Source organism: Nomascus leucogenys, chromosome X, assembly GCF_006542625.1.
Source record: "Nomascus leucogenys isolate Asia chromosome X, Asia_NLE_v1, whole genome shotgun sequence".
In the NCBI taxonomy this organism is placed as follows: domain Eukaryota; kingdom Metazoa; phylum Chordata; class Mammalia; order Primates; family Hylobatidae; genus Nomascus; species Nomascus leucogenys.
The window spans coordinates 11,369,308-11,385,317 of NC_044406.1; the positions used below are offsets into that span (position 1 = coordinate 11,369,308).

The 16,010-nt window shown below is 44.4% G+C and overlaps 1 long non-coding RNA gene across 1 annotated transcript in view; it reads right to left on the reverse strand.

Moving 5' to 3' along the window:
• Positions 1-13,598: 13,598 nt before the first annotated feature.
• Positions 13,599-16,010, reverse strand: part of LOC105738512 — a 38,095-nt gene continuing 35,683 nt past the window's right edge. Inside the window, exon 4 of the long non-coding RNA XR_004028704.1 lies at positions 13,599-14,774. This is a non-coding gene — a long non-coding RNA (uncharacterized LOC105738512). The remainder of the gene's footprint in view (positions 14,775-16,010) is intronic.

The window sequence follows — 16,010 nt, forward strand, 5'->3', positions numbered from 1 at the left end:
AGGCCGAGGCGGGTGGATCACCAGGTCAGGAGTTTGAGACCACTCTGGCCAACACGGTGAAACCCCGTCTCTACTAAAAATATAAAAATTAGCTAGGCATGGTGGCGGGTGCCTGTAATCCCAGCTACTTGGGAGGCTGAGGTAGGAGAATCGCTTGAACCTGGGAGGTGGAGGTGGAGGTGGAGGTGGCAGTGAGCCGAGATCACGCCACTGCAATGCAGCCTGGGCAACAGAGCCAGACTGTCTCAAAAAAACAAACAAACAAAAAAACAAAAAACAAAAAACAAAAAAAAAACACAAAAATCACAAAAAAACCCAGTCAGCTTCTTAACCAGTTGCTTCCGTGTCATCCAGGGCCCCATTCTGTGCAGATCGAGTGTGGGCACCGCACAGGTGGTTGCTACTTCAGTGCTTCCTGTTCTTTTCCCTTGGGCCTGCTCCTGGGTTCCATAGGGAAACAGTGAGAAAGACACATCCTTACCATAAATGGATATGGTCCACCTACAAATGGAAAAATATTTAAATGATCTGCCTTTATACAAAGTGATACTCTCTACCTTTGATAATTTACCTGCTTAAATGTTTTTATCTGCACTGCAAAGTACTATATCCAAAGTAAAATTTCCTCATCCAATATCTTTCAAACTGTTTTGTTAACGAATGCCATATATTTGTAAGTATCTGCACACTTGATACAGCAACGTTAGATGGTTTTGATGGTAAACCCTAAAGGAGGACTCCAAGAGTGTGTATTTATTTATAGTTTTTATCAGAGATGACAATTATTTGAATGCCAATTATATGGATTCCTTTCATTTTTTGCTGGAGGATGGGAGAAGAAACCAAAGTTTATAGACCTTCACATTGAGAAAGCTTCAGTTTTGAACTTCAGCTATCAGATTCAAAAACAACAGAAAGAACCAAGACATTCTTAAGATGCCCGTACTTTCAACTGGGTATAAATTCATGATTTCAAAGATTGAAACCTGACCAGTTTGCTTTATTTCATGGAAGAAGTGATCTACAAAGTTGTTTGTGCCATTTGGAAAACAGCGTGCATGTGTTCAAGCCATAGATTGGAGACGTTGTATTTTCTTCATATGTGGCCATGCCAAAGGCTTTACTTTACCTGTGAGTACACACTATATGAATTATTTCCAAAGGACATTTAATCAACAAGGGTCACAAATTCCCAAATCAATCTCTGGAATAAATAGAGAGGTAATTAAATGGCTGGAGTCGACTATTTCACAGCTTCTGTAAGCTTTATAGTGTTTCATAGTTTCCATTCTTCTTCCGTGAGAACAAGGATAATGGCATTAAAAAATCAGCTTTTGGTCATTATAAATTGTCTTCTATTAAAACACATAAACACATAAAATCACTTGAAGACAATTTAAACATCTTCTGAAATGGATCAAGAGGAAGGGAAACTGAAAATAATGCAACTCAGAAACCACAGAGTATTTTGACATGAGGTTAAGTACAGTGGTTTGTTGTAGGAAAATAACAGCACACCAACAGATAGTTTTTATCTGAATTCTTTGGTAATCTTGACATGTCATTCTTCTAACTTTCTGAGGGCCCTCAGTGTAGTTTTGTAGGACTGGAGCTGTTCACAGACGGTCCCCACAAAGCTCTGAACGTGGGGCTTCTCTGCTGACTGGCCTCTGGTTGGCTCCGCCCCGGAAGGAACTCCCAGATTCTCCATGAATTCCGCTTCCACCATCAAGCCTTGGTCCAAGCCCCTTTCAACCTTGACTTGGCCAGGGAGTGTCCTTTCTCTTCAGATAGATACTACACCTTTAGCAAGACTTGGCATTTTTAGAATCCAAGCCAAGGGAGGCACTTGGCAGGGCAAATGTTATGATTGAGAAAAAGGCAAAACAAGTGTCTGCAGTTTGTAGAGGAGAGAGAGGATGAGTCTGATTGTAGCCCCGACCCTGAGTCAGGATCTCTCGGCCCCATTTGCAGGTCTACTTCCAGCTCCATCTGTCTGGACACTCTTTTAGATCCAGATCATCTCTTACATGTGGCCAAGGAATATAGAGTATGCAAGGGGATGTAGCGACCTGAGAGTGTGAGTAACTTGTGTCCATCTCCAAGGAAGCTGTGATGGGGATAGCACGGACACACACTCTTCTTATTTATAATGCCTTTCCCCCTCCCGTGAGATATGCTTTTTATTTACTTCCTCCTTCTCATCCTAACTCGGGTGAACAAGAGGACCAGGCTGCACATCCTGCTAGTTATTTATGGCCCAATTTTAACATGGGGGTGGAGTTGAGGTTGGAATTGTTCCTCCGCCTCTGCTGCACATGCTCAGTAAGCAGGAACACTGTTCATGGGAAAGGCTTAGTCACAGACAGGGGGAGCACATCCCTCCTTGGAGCTTTGGGTTGCTGTGCTCCAGAAGCAGTTACTTACAGCACACGCTGCTCCTGGCATCTACTGGAAGGTGAAGCCCTTGACCCTAAGAAACATTGGGAATGATTTGTACCCTCCAAAGTCCAATAGCTATGTCGGAGGGAAACGATCAAAGAACATGATTGAGGAGACTCAAACAGAGATGTGCTTCAGACGACACCAAGACAGAAAATTAATCCATTTCACCAAGTTAACAATGTACTGAAGGCGAACAAGAGACCAACCCACCTGCCAACCAACGCTATGAAGAAGGAGGGTTGATCAGTCTGGCTAACATGGTGAAACCCCATCTCTACTAAATATGCAAAATTAGCTGGGCGTGGTGGCACACTCCTGTAATCCCAGCTACTCGGGAGGCTGAGGCAGGAGAATCGCTTGAACTCGGGAGGTAGAGGTTGCAGTGAGCTAGGATCAAGCCACTGCACTCCAGCCTGGGCGAGACGGGGAGACTCGGTCTCCAGAAAAAAAAAAAAGAAGAAGAAGAAGGAGGAGGGTTAAAAAGAGAGTAAGTCCCAAACTCATAAGATGGTGTGGAAAGAGCCCTGGTGACATAGGGGCCACCCATGCCGGTGAGAATGAAATCACAACAGGGCAGTTCCACACTGTTTCAGGTTTTGTTGTTTTTTCTTCTTCTTCTTTCCCTCCTTTCTTCTTTTGCCTCCCCTTCCCTCTCAGTTTCCTTTGTGGCTCTAGACACCCACAGCAAGTGTCAACCAATGTACAAGAATGAAAAGAAGACAGCCGTTGTTGCAGGTGGATGCTTCTGTTTGGAAGGTGTGGTTTTGTGTGCACTTTTGGTTGGAAACCTATGTCTCTCTCACATGTCTCCCACCTGCTTCAGTGAGCAGGATCTTCTAAAATTGGCTCCGTGGCATCTTCCCTAGGTGACACTGGCTGGACTCTCTGCCACATTCAATTCATTCTTTCTACTTATCTCAACTTTCAAGCACTAATTCAGTCTTTAAGATTCCCCTAATCTCAGGTTGTAATTCATTTCTAACATGTTTGTCATGATGTCAGTGGTTGCATGTCTTCATATGTTTATCACTGCCCCCTCTTGGGGATTTATATTAATTAAACATTTTGGAAAAGCTCAGACTTAAAATGACTGAGAAGGTTCGTGTCACACTGTCTCACACTGAACACTCACTAAAAATAGTCTGGTAAAATCCAGAAGGAAATGGGAAGTCCTGGGGGCCTCATGGCAGTTTTCAGACATCCCTAGAGCAAAGATGAGCCAGACAGCGGCTCCCACAGACAGAAAATGGCTCTCAATATTCCTCTGGCCAGTGGCAACTACTGAGGGTAAAACTAGACAGAGACGGCTAACTAGGAAGCCATATTGCTCTTGTATGACACATGGCAGCCTTACTGCTCACTGGCCAAGGCAAAACCATGAGGCACTGATTCCAGGGGATTTCATAACAGTGAATTGCATGAGTTGACTTGAGCAAAAGAAGTTTGTAGTAACATCTCCATGAACCATATCTGAGGCCCATTATCCAGGGGGACCACACTGCTGAGAAGATTGCTTGGGCTGTTTTGGGAGCCAGAACTCGGTTGTTGTCCTGCTATCACCCCAGGATGGTGGTTACATCCCTGCACCAGGTCCAGATAGAGGCCCACCAAACAGAACTTAGTAACAGGTGACATGCATTAAATAAAACAGTTTATAGCTCCCATCTCTCTTCTGGGCCTACTTTTCTCATGATTGATTTCTTTGCCTTTGGATTGAGGCATTGTAACTAAAATTCCCAGTTAATTTACAACCTTCCAAGGTTGTTTTAACACATTATTCCTGTCCTTTAACACATCGTGATGGATTAATTTGTGAGATGATCAACTCTCCAGAACAGGCCACCTAAGAAAACAGAACACAGGAAGCATGTTCTGAATGGAGAGGATGCATTTTAAAGTAATCCCAACTTTGGCTCCTGCTCATGAGGGCAGGCCCACAAAGGGAATGACAGGCAAGGAGGGAGTGAGGAGGATCTTAGGAAGAAGGGCTCAAGATGAAGTCACTGTCATTGAGTAAGGGGTGGAGAGGAAGAAGGAAGGGAAGTCACATCTATTAAGCAGCAAATGCAAATTAAATGCTTCCTTTATTCCCTTGAATCTTCACATCACCTCTATGAGGCTAATATTAGCAGCTCCATCTTAAAGATGATGGGTTAACTCAGAGAAAAAGGTGAGATCAGAGAGGTAAAGTCAACTGCTCAATCTCTCGGACCCAGGAGTCCGCATCCCTGGAATACTTTTGAAGCAACTGGCTTGCAGAGCACTTTGGGAAGCACCACATCTTCCTTTGGGATACCAGGGACTGTTATTACGGGGATCACTTTAGCAAGGAAAGCCCAGACCCCCAAGCTGTGCTCAATTTCCTTCCTTTTGTGTATAAACTTTGGTGCTCTCAACCTACTTCCCGGGAGTGGAGCTGCACTTAAACTCAAATTGCTTCCCGCTGGGCACTGTTTTTGGACAGATATAATTTAACTATAGGACTGGCAGTTCTGTTTAGGGCCCAAAGGTGAAGACAATTTGAACAAGAACACTAGGGCAGAATTAGACAGACAGGGGCATATGGTAAATGGAATTGAAGTCCTGTAAGTCCTGATAGAGTTGCTGACTACATTTGTGGGTAAAATGATGTCTTTACCGTAACTTCCCTAACATCTTACTGATGGACGCTGTGGTTCTACTTATGTGGCGCCAAGCGCCACCTAGTGGGGTGGGAAATCCCTCCTGGATGCTGATGTTCTGCTTCTGAGACCCTTAGACGGGCTTCCAAAGGGGGATGTGGGAAGAAAATGTAAGAACAGATATAGCCATGTTTTTAAAAGTATGTCTGTGGCTATTTTTATCATATACCCAGTGTATTAATACAGAAATATGTAGGGCTCTGTGTTAAATGTTTACTGATGGGAGGGCAGTTTTAAAATAAGTTGAAGGCCACAGACTATTGAATATTTGTTTCTATCATTTATTTCCATTGTTTTTGCTTTAAGTCTCAAAATGGGGTCAGTCATGAGTTTCCTTTTGCCCATGCAGATGTAGATGTATAGCCTTGAGTTAACTAGGTGACCGATCCTCTTTTTCCTACATTTCCGTTTTTTATAGACTGTAGCCCCCATTTTAAAACTGTATTTGCGTATCAGTATCTTTCTTGCACATTCTAGCTGAACATTCTTTATTTCCGAGCAATCCAACCACTAACCATTCCCTTCTGTCACCACCCCCCACCCTATAAATGGCATTTTGAAGCCTGCAGTAACTTGCCAGTTTGAGGGTTTAGGTCTTTTTCATCCTGCTTGCCTACTTGACTGTCAGTTCATGAAGACAGTTGCTGAACAGGCATGATGCTTGGGTGTTTCACGCCCATTAATTAAGTCAAAGATGATGGAGTGCTTACTTGCTAAGATATATATACATGTACACACCTACCTATATATTCTGTATACACATATGTATAGCTGTCCATATATGTTTGTGTGTATATGCACACATATACATGCAAGCATGTATATATTTGTGTGTATTAGAATTACTGAATTCCTGATGGCCATGTTTTGCATAGATTAAGCGTAAACCTAAGTAAGATAAACCATAAAAAGTACTCAGCACAGGGTCTGACATCTATCAAACACTCCATAAATAACTTTTTAAATTCTTTTTATTACTTTTTAAACTTTTTATTTTTCATTTTTTAAATTCTTTTTATTACTTTGGATATCTAATCAAGTATATAATCTCTCTCTTTTTTTTTTTTTTTAAGATGGAGTCTCACTCTGTCACCCAGGCTGGAGTGCAATGGTGCGATCTCAGCTCACTGCAACCTCCACCTCCAAGTTCAAGCGATTCTCCTGCCTCAGCCTCCCCAGTAGCTAGGACTACAGGCATGCACCACCACCCGTGGCTAGTTTTTGTATTTTTAGTAGAGACGGGGTTTTGCCGTGTTGGCCAGGCTGTTCGCAAACTCCTGACCTCAGGTGATCCACCTGCCTCAGCCTCCCAAAGTGCTGGCATTACAGGCGTGAGCCACCGCACCTGGCTAATCAGTTACATAATCTCAAGAGGCTAATTCTATATTCTTCATACAGTGAAAATTTTTAACATTTTTCTTTTAATATACAGTATCTGGGAAATTTTTTCTACTCATCACTTACTCTGTACATAAAGTTTATGTTCAACATTTCATGTACTATATTCATACAATATTTAACAATAAGTTTTTAATTTAAAGGGTGACACTCAACTTATTGCTCTTCCATTTGTTACATATTCTGAATCAAAACTCCTGTTTTCTCTAGATTTAAATCCATCAAAATTTCCAGAAATGTCCCAGATACCCAGAGATACAGATATCTCTGTAGGCTTTTTTAAATATAATTTTTTATTTTCAATAATCTTCTCTTTACCATAAGAACGCTGACCACTTCCTGCTTGTAGCTTATCTGAGGAAAGTCCCTTTTAGTTGATCCAAGTTCCCAGATTTCCCCAATTCTGCTTTTTCCTGTGATCCCACAAGAAGTTCCAGAAGTATGAAGTAGCACCAAATGTTAACTTGCATAAAACCCTGTGATGATACTTGTAAGCATCAGCATTGAGTTCTTCCTGTTCCTACCCACCCCCTACTCCTGATTTCCCCCTGACTCTGGGTATAATTGGTGTTTTCCATGGTCACATGTGAGTTTAAATTCTTCCAGATGTTTTCATAAAACTTCATTTTAAAAGCCACGTTGAAGGAGACCATAGCAGAGTTTGTATGCAAAGGTAGGAGTGGTTTCTTCTGAGAATGGGCCCGGCAGGGCTTACCTGCCTGTAAGAGGCATTGGTCTCCAAAGTTGTGCCAAGTCTAGCCTTCGGGAAATTCACCTGGGAATTTAGAATCCCACTTGGAATGCTTGATGTTTGGGTGTTTCATGCCTGTTAATTAAGTCAAAGACGTTGGGGTGCTTACTTGCTGAGATATATATACACGTACACACCCACATATATATTCTGTATACCCACATACATACCTGTCCATATATGTTTGTGTGTATATGCATACATATATGTGCAAGCGTGTATATATTTGTGTGTGTGTGTGAGAATTACTGATAAGCTCATAGCCATGTTTTGTATAGATTAGTTATAAAACTAAGTGTTCAGAATTGTTGGGGCTTGAGGGAGCTGGTTACTCACACCCTCTCCAGCTGAGCAATTCACACTGCAGACAGTGCAGCTGAGAGTGAGCAGGTCCATGAATTCCATAGGCCATAGCTTGGACTTGCAGTCTTGCAACTCTCCAGTGCCTCCAGGTAGCAAAGAAGAAACGCAAGCCATCGAAGAAATGCAAGCCATCAATCCAGAACAAAGGATCCCTGTCACAGAGAGCTCACCTTAGGGCAGCAGAAACAAAGAGGGTGTACTCCACCTATAGGTAGGCTGTCCCGAGAGAACAAGAGCCGGGAGACTTGAGGCAGCAGCAGCAGGGACAGTTTCCCCACTGTCACCAATCCCACAAGTCACTCTGTCTCTCGTGAGAAGCATAGGAAGGAGGAAAGGGGAAGAGGGACAAGTCCCCACCCTTCCGTATTTCAGGGGTTGATTTCGAAATGTAGGGAGAAGAGAAAAGTTCCTCTAAAGTACCATCCTGATGCAACAATAAATGAATAAATTCTCAACCAGATTGTCTACACTGAGGAGCCAGGTCTGTAAAACACGGTGCCGTGCTTGGACTCATGACATGAAAAAGACTCTTCCCTGCAGAGCAGAGACCAAAGCTTGCAGGTTTCCCCTCATCATGAATCTACTGTACAGAAGATACAGAGTCCCTACCTTCATGGGGCTAAAGATATAATTTCCAAGACTTGGCCGGGTGCGGTGGCTCACGCCTGCAGTCCCAGCACTTTGGGAGGCCAAGGCAGGTGGATCACCTAAGGTCAGGAGTTCTAGACCAGCCTGACCAACACGGTGAAACCCCTAAAAATACAAAAAATTAGCCGGACACGGTGGCTCATGCCTGTAGTCCTAGCTACTCGGGAGGCTGAGGCACAAGAATTGCTTGAACCCAGGAGATGGAGGTTGCAGTGAGCCAAGATTGTGCCACTGCACTCCAGCCTGGGCGACAGAGCGAGACTTCATCTCAAAAAAAAAAAAAAAAGAAAGAGAGAATTTCCAAGACTCATTATTATTGATTGGGTTCTACAATTTCCCCTAGGCATTTCTGAAACGGTATAGAATATAGCTATGAAATTTGTATTCTGCATTACATAGATGTAATATTCAGAAACTGTTGATTGCATCCATCCATCCATCCATCCATCCATCCATCCATCTATTCAGTCAGTCAGACAATAAATATTTATGGCGTGCCCACCATGGGCCTGGCATGATGCTTAGGGTGAGACAGTGGCGAGCCAAAATAGATATAGTCCCTGTTCTCCTGGAGCTTATTCAGAAATCCATTAATCAGATTATCGCACTGAAGGAGATTCAAGTGTGATGAAGGAAAGGAAGAGGTTTCTATAAGAGTGATGACCTGGAAAAGGGAGTGAAACCAGGGAGCAGGAGGGGCAGGCTGCCCTGAGGAAGGCCACCCAAGGTAAGATGTGAAAAATGAGTTAACTGAACCAGGCAGCACTGAAAGATGACCATATTTGGGGGTGGGAGACAAAGAGTGTGTCTTAGTCATATGGCATTTGGGAGCCTTCGAATCACCAAGTGGATGGAGATGCTGAGTCAGTAGGTGCCCATAGTCTACGGAGCTCAAAGAATAGAGCTGAGCTGGAAAGATGCAGTTGAACACTCCCGTGGCAATGGGAGTAATGGACACCTTGGGCGGGGTCTTGCTACTCAAACCATGGTCCCTGGACCAGCAACATGGGCATCCCCTGGGAGTTCATTAGACATGCTGACTCTCAGGCTCCACCTCAGACCTGCTAAATCAGACACACAGGCAGAAGATGACCCTGTCCCATCAATGACAAGGTTTACAAGCACAGTGATTTTCAGGGTGAGGATAATACCATGCTATCCCAGCAGTGAGTAAATATTTATTGTGAGACAGTCCCAGTGATCTTTTTTTTTCAGACAGACAGCGTCTCACTGTCACCTAGGTTGAACTGCAGTTGTGAGGTCTCGGCTCACTGCAGCCTTTGCCTCCTGAGCACAAGCAATCCTCCACCTCAGCCTCTCGAGTAGCTGGAACTACAGGCGTGTGCCCCCACACTTGGCTAGTTTTTTTAGTTTTTTTGTAGAGACAAGGTCCAGGCTGGCCTCGAACTCCTGGGCTCAAGCAATCCTTTTTCACCTTGGCTTCTCAAAGTGCTAGGATTACAGGTGTGAGCCACTACACCTGGCCAGTCCTAGTGATTTAGGTATCAACTCCCCAACCTGTTAACAGTGGCTCTTAACTTTGCCTGCACCTTGCAATTACCTGGGCAGCTTTAAAAAAAGACTATGTCTGGGTTCTACCATAAAGATTGTGATTTAATTGGTTTGGGCTACAGACTGAGCTTTGGGATTTTAAAGCTGGAGGGCGATTCCAACATGCAGGCAAAGTTGAGAACCACTGCTTCAGAATCATTGCTTGATTGCAACAGATTCTCAAGCATTAGCAGGCATCAAAATCACCTGAGGGGCTTGTTAAAACAGATTGCTGGGCCCTACTTCTCAGCTTCTGATTCAGTAGGTCTGGAGTTGGAACCCGAGAATTTGCATCTCTTACAAGATGGGCCCAAGTGATGCTGGTCTTGCTCTATTGAGCGGTTGTCAAACTTGACTGGCTAATAGAGTCACCTATGAGTGCCTAGGCCTTGTGCTAGAGCCCCTCGATTAATAGATATGAAGGCAAAGTCCTGACATCTATGTTTCAAATAAAAACCCACCCAGATGATCCTGATGTAGATGACCTAAAGATGAACTTTTGCAAAACCCTGCTCTAGACACAATTTATATTTATAACCTTAAGCACTGAGATGACACTGGGAGGTGCAGTAATCTTCGAGAATGCCATCTCTTCTCTTTCTCTTTTCCTTCATCGCCATTCAAGCTGATCCTAAACTGTATGCATTGCCTCAGGGTGCATGTGCAGAGGAAGCAAGCTAGTTGGCTTTTGTCTTCTACAGGAAGGCCTAAAGGCCTTAGGGGATCATAGAAGAGTCCGTGGAACAAAGCGACTCTAGGGCATCAACCAGGTGTCCAGGAAGAGAAGGGACAGGGCTGCTTTTCTGCCCCTTCTGGAGAAAGACGTGAAGAGGGAAGGGGAGGAAGGTAGTATTAATAGATGAGGGGAGGTCTGTCAGACCTGAGAAAAGTGGGACCCTGCCAACTCTGTGTGAGAAATTATCAATCTTCCACAGAGTTAGGATGAAGGAGTTGAATTAAAAAATCAATTGTGTACCCCGCTTCCACACACCCCACTCTGGTTTGCCACTACATCAGACCCAGAAGCTATACCCAATCCCTGGCAGGCAAGGACTCCTGTGAAAGGAAAATACCTTGGGCCGCCAACATCACTAAGCTAAAAGGAAAAGTCAAGCTGGAAACTGCTCAGGGCAAACCTGCCTCCCATTCTATTCAAAGTCATCCCTCTGCTCACTGAGATAGATGCATATTCTGATTGCCTCCTTTGGAAAGGCTAATCAGAAACTCAAAGAATGCAACCGTTTGTTTCTCACCTACCTGTGACCTGGAAGCTCCCTCCCTGCTTCGAGTTGTCCCCCCTTTCTGGAAGAATCAATGTACTTCTTACGTAGATTGACTGATGTCTCATGTCTCCCAAAAATGTGTAAAACCAAGCTGTGCCCCAACCACCTTGGGCACATGTTGTCAGGACACCCTGAGGCTGTGTCACAAGCACGCATCCTTAACTTTGTCAAATTAAACTTTCTAAATTAACTGAGACCTCTCTCAAATTTTCAGGGTTCACATTCCCCACTCCTCCGAGGGTCTGAGTTGATCTTCTGGAGAGTGAGGTAGGATGAAAGCTCAGAGACAGACACAGAATGGAGTCATAAAAAACAAAAGTCTCTGCACATTTCAGTTGGTGGACTAAGTCACAGCAGACACATTAGACATATGTTTAACTATTTGAACATTTTTCACCTGGGTATATTTCTTGCATAATTGTATTTGTTTTGTTTTCAAAATTTAACTCAGTAAGTAGATTTAGAATATACATTGGGAATTCTGAGCTCGATTTTATATCATTCATCAATTATAAAATTGACCCCTCCCTAGCACAGAACGTAGTTAAAATCCTCTGTCTTTTCCCAAATGGGATGAGCAAAAGATCGTTTCATGATGTTTCCTTTCTTACGTCTTAAGCACTTTGGTGCCTATAGGGCAAACTATGAATCAAAGTTGTTTTTTATTTAGAAACTTGGATTTCCTTAACTGAAGATGCTCAAAAGCCTGCCAGGCGCGGTGACTCACGCCTGTAATCCTAGCACTTTGGGAGGCCGAGGCGGGCGGATCACGAGGTCAGGAGATCGAGACCATCCTGGCTAACACGGTGAAACCCCGTTTCTACTAAAAATACAAAAAATTAGCCTGGCGCGGTGGCGGGCGCCTGTAGTCCCAGCTACTCGGGAGGCTGAGGCAGGAGAATGGTGTGAACCCAGGAGGCGGAGCTTGCGGTGAGCCGAGATCGCACCACAGCACTCCCGCCTGGGCGACAGAACGAGATTCTGTCTTTAAAAAAAAAAAAAAAAAAAAAGCCTGAAGCAAAACTTGTAGATATTCGCATATTTCATAAACTTAATCCCAGCACTTTGGGAGGCTGAGGCAGGAGAATCGCTTGAGCCCAGGAGTTTGAGACCAGCCTGGGCAACATAGCAAGACCCCGTCTCTACAAACAATAAAAAATTAGCTGGGCATGGTGTGTGCCTGTAGTCTCAGCTATTCGGGAAGCTGAGGCAGGAAGGTCACTTGAGCTGAGAAGTTTGAGGCTGCAGTGAGCCGCCATTGCACCACTGCACTCCAGCCTGGGTGAAAGAGCGACACCCTGTTTAAAATATAAAATAAAATGAAAAAATAAAATTTTATACTGTACGTTGCCACACAAAAATTACCTACCAGTCTGATCAGGAAGTCCGAGATATTGGGTGGTGGGCGCCATCTTGTGGCAGCATGGTTATTAACATCTTGGCCATTGGCTGGATCTTCAAGCCAATGCTGACACGTGAAGGCGTTTCTGCAGTCCCTGAAAAAAGGTGCAGGTGCAGGAAGGAAGAAACGAAAATGCCTTTCTCGAATGCTAAAAGCACTGATTCTGGAGATAGGAAGACTTGCAAAAGAGAACTAGAAAAAAAGAGAAAATAAAACATATTGTGGGGAAGGGCAGAGGGGTCCTGAGACTGTGAGGAATCAAATGAAGATTCCATGGAGAAGTAGCCTATATAACAGGAATGGCCCTTCTCAAATCTTCTCCACGCCAAGCCCTGGGCCTCAAATCAGCATTTGGTACTGATCTCTCTACCAGATGCCCTGTCCCCAGCAAGCAGCCTTGCCTCCTATATCCGCCCACCAATGGATGCGTCCTCAAATTCTGTCCTCTCTACATCAAACATGTTTTATGTCACCGACCTCATCATCATCTCACAAAATCCAGATTCTTTCCTCACAGAGCCTATCTGCCTTCGTTCTCATTCCAAGGAGAGGTGGCCCTTCCCTTCCTAAATTGCAAGCCCACCCACCACTGCCCCTGGTTCATTCACTTTCCCTACTTGGGAAAGGGGCTCCATGAGGTTGACGCTGTCCGTTGCACACGTGACCACTCTTCTCCATCCTGCCGGCTTTTCCTCCTCGCTTGAACACACTCCTTTTAAAATTATCTTCCCTCCAAAGATGTTTGTCACAGCATTGTTTGTAATTTCAAAAAATTAGGACAAGCACAAATGCTAATCAATAGGGGATTCGTTAAGCAAAATACTACATGCATAACCATCTACAGAACATAGCCATTAAAAAAAAAGAACAAGAGAGATCTGCATATCCAAATTTTTCCAGAATGCTAGCTGGAAAAAAAAATGATGCAGAATAGCACATATCATGTGAACTCAGTTTTCAAAAAGAATTCTGTACGTAATTATATGTCAGTATATACATAGGAAAAATCTTGAAGAACATATACCAAACCATTAACAATGGTTAACTCTAGGAGTGGAATTTGGAGAGCTTTCATCTGATGTGTTCTACATTCCTTTATTGGGATGTTTAGGACGATGTAATAACATTATAATCAGAAAAATTTTATATACAAACTTCCCTTAATTCTATCAATATCATCCTCTGTGTTTCCCTTTAATTTTCACCAACATCCATCCATCCATCCATCCATCCATCCATCTCCATCCATTTTCACCAACATCCATGTGTAAGACCAGGCTGGATGGATAGAACAGCCCTTGGGCTCAAAAGGTGTACAGTCTGGTGGAGAATGTAACACGGAGCCACCAAAATGTCATCCAGCAGAGAAAGTGGCAAGTACGACAGAGCTTTCGGTTCAGATCCAAGCTTTGCTGCTGAATTTGTGTAAATGACTGAGCCTTTATGAGCCTGTTTCCTCCTCTAAAAATGGGGATTATAGTAGCAAGCAGAGAGAATGGGAGTGGTGGGTGGGTAGAGCCTTAAGTAGGTGCTCGTGCAGAGGACTCCATCCCATCCGGGCCACAGACCATCAGGAGGCACGTGGGGACTTGGGGACAAAGAAGACAAGCAGCCCATATCTGCCGGCAGGACCTGGCAAACTGGGCGTGACACCAACAAGTTGCATCCCAGAGGTGACCACAAAGCGCCCAGGATTTGCAAAGCTAAGGTCAAGTGGAGGCAGGAGGAGACAGTTTCAGGAAACACCTGTGGCCTGTCTCACCCGTACCTTCCCTGGCCAGGGAAGGGCAGCCGCTTAAAGGGGCCAAGGGAAGCCGCAGTGTGGCTCCTAAACACGGACACACAGTAGCTGTCCTCTCAGGAGCTCTGCACCCCCATTTAAAACCAGGATCACAAGAGATTTGTGTAAAGGAAGCCTCTTGTGCATTTCTTCGTCCGAATCATTGACTTAAAAGTTTCTTCCACATAAGTCCTTTCACTTTAGCTTTGTCTATATTTAGCATTGATTTCACAACAAACAACCGATTCCAGGCACTTGGTGTTTTCCCAGACCTTGAGCTTTTTCCAGGGTTGCACATTATTTCCATATGTGGTACTTCACAGCAGCCCCAGTATGGGGAAGCCATTTGCTGCCTTATGAACTGTCTGGTCATCATTGACTCGAGAGGAAAGGGCTGTGTCCAGGGCCGGGGAAGGCCCCAAGAGTGGTTCTTCAGGCCTACTGTTGGCAACAGCCCAGGAATGTGTGAAGTCTGCAACAACAAGCATAGTAATTCTAGCTCTACTAGTTGAACACTCACTTTGTGCCAGCTACTTTTCTAAGAGTTCCACAATATGAGCAATTTAATCCTCAAAGCCAGCATCTGAGAAAGACACTAGTATTCTTATCCCAATTTGACAGATGAGAAAACTAAGGCTCAGAGAGGCTTGTCTGCTGGTGATTTGTGTGTCTGGGAAGTGCACGTTGTCTGGCAGGCTTGCCTGGCAGAAGCGGTTCATGACAGGTCTTCTCCATTTTGGGATCCAGATCTGTGTCAGCATGGATGGCAAGGGGAAGAGTAAGGAAAGATTGGTCTAGGAGATGCCCAGGAGCTTTGGGCCTCACAGTGCAGGGTGTGGAGAGCAGACCTGGCCACCAAGGACCAGTTTCTGGGCTTGGGCAGAAGCCAATCATCTGGCTACTTTACAAGCAGATGGAGCTTCTGCCTCTCAGTAACCTTCCTGCCCTGGTGTCAATTCCATTTTCATTTTCATCTTTTATGGTACTGGTTGTGTGGAGAAAACTGAAGGCTCATTTGGTGTAAGTAAGTCACTCCTTTTTATGAGTTTGCTTGACATAGATACTAGACTGTATGTGTGTATATATACATATAAACATGCATATGTATATAAAAAATATATATATCATATATATGTGATACACACACACACACATATACATTTATATATATATATACAAGCATGCTTTACAAGGCCAATTGACTGGTCTACAATTGGCTGACACTTGGTGGCCTACAAGCCAGGGTATGTGAGTCTCGCTTTTCTAGAAAGCTGACAAACTCTCCAGTTCCAAGGACCCTTGCTCAGTCATCCGCTGGAAGTCATTTTTACTTCGTTTTTTTTTTGAGACGGAGTCTCGCTCTGTTGCCCAGGCTGGAGTGCAGTGGCGCAATCTCGGCTCACTGCAAGCTCCGCCTCCCAGGTTCACGCCATTCTCCTGCCTCAGCCTCTCCGAGTAGCTGGGACTACAGGCGCCCGCCACCACGCCCGGCTAATTTTTTGTATTTTTAGTAGAGACGGGGTTTCACCGTGGTCTCGATCTCCTGACCTCGTGATCCGGCCGCCTCGGCCTCCCAAAGTGCTGGGATTACAAGCGTGAGCCACCGTGCCCGGCCTTTTTTTTTTTTTTTTTTTTTAGACAAAGTCTCATTCTGTCACCCAGGCTAGAGTGCAGCGGCACCATCATGGCTCACTGCAATCTCCACCTC